This window comes from Octopus bimaculoides, chromosome 10, assembly GCF_001194135.2.
Source record: "Octopus bimaculoides isolate UCB-OBI-ISO-001 chromosome 10, ASM119413v2, whole genome shotgun sequence".
Classification (NCBI taxonomy): Eukaryota; Metazoa; Mollusca; class Cephalopoda; order Octopoda; family Octopodidae; genus Octopus; species Octopus bimaculoides.
Window position 1 is genome coordinate 8,238,964 of NC_068990.1, and position 4,488 is coordinate 8,243,451.

The 4,488-nt window shown below is 34.5% G+C and overlaps 1 protein-coding gene across 3 annotated transcripts in view; it reads right to left on the bottom strand.

The window, feature by feature from the left end:
- The window catches only part of LOC106868423 (uncharacterized), a 269,861-nt gene that overhangs the window by 150,335 nt on the left and 115,038 nt on the right, over positions 1-4,488 (bottom strand). For all 3 annotated transcript variants that reach the window (XM_014913780.2, XM_014913711.2, XM_014913933.2), the window contains exon 3: positions 85-160. The gene's annotated coding sequence lies outside the window, so the exon portion shown is untranslated. The remainder of the gene's footprint in view (positions 1-84; positions 161-4,488) is intronic.

Consider the following 4,488-nt stretch of genomic DNA (forward strand, 5'->3'; position numbering starts at 1 on the left):
GTGTGTGTGTGTGTGTGTGTGCGTGCGCGTGCGTGTACGTGTGTGTGCGGGGGGGGGGGCTGTCTATATATAAATCAGTCATACCTTCAGGGTTCTTTAGCCTTCATATTCGTAATCGTCATGAATTGTATCCCTGTGAGGTGTGTTTCAAGAATCCCATCTGAAAGTACAAATCAATAAATAAGTAGATATATCCACATAGAGGCACACATTGCATACAAAAGCATATTTTTCATTTGCTTCATGTTTTGCCAGAATGCATCAGCTCCGTTTCCTAATGCTCAAACATCAGAGACAGGAATATTCTGGCATTTTCTTCGAATTCTATCGGAATTATTTTTACAGTGTATATTATGTATCTGGAAGAAAAAAAATGTGTAAGTTCACATTCGGTTCGGAGATTTGGTTTCAGTCTTTGAGTTTAGGATTTTTTTTCCGAACTACCACTTTAATGGGAAAAGGAAACTGGAGAGATTCAGATTGCAATGTCTGGTATGTTTCTTTTCTGTTGGATGTAGACTTTTAATACACATTGTCATGTCAAAGATTCTAATGAAACTGGACGAAACATCCACAGACAAAAATTTATAAACCCTTGTGTATAAATAAAATCTACGTGTTTGTGTGTGCGTGTGTGTGTATACAGGGTTGGACCAAAGGCATCCGACGGTAAAATCAAAATTCCATAAATACTTAATGTTCAATTTTATTTATTCATTCCAATTACGAATATTTAATAATTGAATGGTGTGAGTTATTTATTTTTTTCAGCATTTGTCTATTTGTTAGCGAAGTTTCTTTCAGTTATTAGACATAAATAAACCTGGAAATTAAATGGTTTTGATTTACTTTCAGGAAACATTGGACGAACGCTGTACTTATATATATACATACATACATAGTCTCATCAATAAAGTTCCGGACAGTTGCCATAGTAACGAAACTAAAGCACGCAGAGTGAACCGGGCTGACCTTTGAACTCTGCTGTGCACGCACACTAGGTTTCTACTTTCTAGCTCACTTCCCCTGTTTACAGCAATGCTTCGAAGGAAGGTGTGTAGCGTGTGATCTTCGCATTGAACATGACAGAGAAAGCTGAGTAAGAGAATCTGCAAAATCTTGGTGATACCGACTCAGACGCCTACGCAAAGTTTTCAAAAAGTTTTCATCGTTCATCACACAATCAAGGAGATGCTTGAAACTGAAAACCGAGTATCTTTTTGGTCAGCTGAAAACAGTTTTGGCACAAACTTAGCAGACACGCGTCTCATACCCAAATCTTCAGTGATAAAGTACGGAACTGACCGTAACTAATTCGCATATCTTCTGATAACTCACGGATGGTGTTGTGTCGATTTCCCCTTACAGTTGAACGCACAACTGAGATGTTTTTCTCAGTTCTGCTGGTTGCGGGTCTCCCAGAACTTTCCTCAATAGCTACATTTTTTCCAGCCATCTTCGAGGCGCCTGAACCACTCGTAAACTTGTGTGCGACTTGCATACTCCTCTCCATAAACTTTCTGTAATTTCGCGTCGGCCTATTAGCAGGTAACGCCATGAAAACGTTCTCTGTCATAGTCAATGCGACGATCAGACGCTACACACCTTCCTTTCAAGCAGTACTGTAAACAGCGTAAGTGAGCTAGAACGTTAAATCTTAGTGCACATGGACAGAAGAGTTCGTTGTCAATATTTACAAGCGGCTTCACTCTGCATGCTATAACGTCGTTACTATGGCAACAGTCCGGATACTTATTGATCAGACCTCGTAATTTTGGTTTTGAATTGCATCTTGCCGCCTTAATTATTTTGTACATACATACATACATACATACATACATACACACATAGAAACATATACATATATACATACATACATACATACATACATACATACATACATACATACAAACATATACATACATACATACATACATACATACATGCATATATACATACATGTATAAAACATATTGACCGAGTAGTCCCTTTTGAAACGACTCAATGACTCCTATTTACATTGGTTTCCTGAATGTCAAGTAACTGCTAAAGAATTAAAAGAACCGTGTTTTCGTTACAAACACTACAAACATTGTGTTTGAAATATTAAATTTATTCAATCCACAATTATGATGAGTCTTATTCAACTAAACACAATAATATTCCTCTGAACACAATAAACTTTCTTCTCTACTTCAGTTAGTAGTTTGTTTCCAATATTCCTTCATGGAGCTTTCTATGTACATAAAATTTCAAGTACAATACAGCAAAATGAAAGTAAATATTTGCTGCTTTTCTGTACGTGTGCTCGAAAAGGCTTAAATGGAAGTTAGGACACTTAGGCTGAAATATAATTACGGTTAAGAGAAAACTATTTGCTTCTCAATTTTGTCAGACTCTTGTCGCTTTGAAACCAACAAGGGGACAAATCCATGGACAGTTAAAGTGTTATATTCATTGGTCACCCTTAATTTGTAATATAGGGCACTTGAGACCGAGCAGGTGAAAGTAACCAAATATTTTACAGTACCCATGTGGAGCTAGGAAATATCGTGCTTGAAGTACAAATATCTATCACCTACGCTCTGTTACCCTGGTCTCTTAAAATTTACTATAATCGTCTATATCACAAACACACACACATACACACATATTATACATGTATATGTATGTATATATGTATATATATATATATACACACATATGTATACATATATAGTATATGCATGAGTGTGCATAAATGCTTATATATGCACAGATATATGTCAATATATATTTGTATATGTACTTATATATTTATATATATTGTACATTTGTACTTCATTGTCTTTGTGTCCTGTCCATTATATTCTCAAATGTCTTCAATATTCCAACATCTCAAAGGCTGACTGTTTCATAATACTATACTTAATGTCGATGTTACAGCTCCATATAGCAGAATAGAACACAAATAAAGCTTTAACAACCATTCGCCGGTTTAGATATTAATGTTTCTTCATGTGAAAATGGTTTTCATTTTTTGAAATGAATTTCTAGCTATCTCAATTATTCTTTTGATTCCAGCTTCATATTCCTCGTTTACGGATTGAATGTATCTCAGCTATATTATCTTTGGTGTCTGTTCACTTGGCTTCTCTCGATTGTTATAATTATTTTGGGTGACTGTTGTTTCATACTGATTACAAATCATTTTCCTTTCGATGCATTATTTTTATCCCACAGGAACTTCCTACATTCTATGGAATGGAAAATGGTTTCGTCGATCCTGTTACGCAGAGTTACTGAACATACCTAAGGGACGTAGTACAGTGGAATAAATATCACAGTGTAAGATTTCTTCGACTTATAGATATATTATTTTACTTCTTTATTCCTTTGTCTTATACAAACATCCATACATGCGTACGTACATACATACATACATATATTCATACATACGTACACATTTACATATACTCAAACGGAACACACATATACCTATGTGCTTACATGCATGTGTTGTATAATTTCATACATATATGCACATATACAACACAAGGCAGTGCTCGATCATGGCCGAAGATAAATAACTGAAACAAGTCAAAGAGCAAATAATAATAATAATAATAATAATAATAATAATAATAATAATAATTATCATTATTATTATTATTATTTGAAAATGTTTTACCCGACTCCATGCGACTTAAAGTTACACACACGCGCGCACGCACGTGCACACACACACACACACACACACACACACACATATATATATATGTATATGCATAAAGTATTTATAAGATATTAATATTGCTGTTATTATCGAAGGCAATATAGGTAGTTGATAATAACAGAAGAATTATTATAAGTGGTTCCAGGCTTAAAAAAAAACATTAAATAGCTAAAGAATTAAAATTATATGAATTATAAGGCCACATTAAAGTGTCTGTCTACACGCTAGAAATATGAGTCGGAACCTTTATTTGGACAACCAAACGATTAACACTGAAACCAACAGATTCAACAGTATACTAGTAAATCGAAAAGTCTCTCACCAATATAGCATAAAGCTATATATTTAATGGTACAGTTATATATATGGATCGGTTTCTGGTTTGATATAAAAATCTTAAATTCTTCAGCTCATCTTAACCTTTTGAAATACTTTCCGAATCTTCCAAGTTGAAATCTGTTGGCGTCTTTAATTGCTTAGCGGCAAAATGCGGACAGCCTCAGCGTGAGAAGTACTAATCAGCAAATTTCTAGCGGGTACACACTTTAATGTGCCCTTGTGATTGATCACTAGCCACTAAACTTTTTTTGTTTTACTTTCTCTCTCTGTTTATTTTTGTATTCCTTTCTTTTGAAGAGTGTAGGCTCGAAACGTAAAAGACTTTCACACTTCCGAGCGTGAAATTAAGGCATTTGTTTGTGGTTTACACACCAGTCTTCGTCTTTTGTTCTGTTTTTTTTTTGTAAATTCCAACTATATATATATATATATAT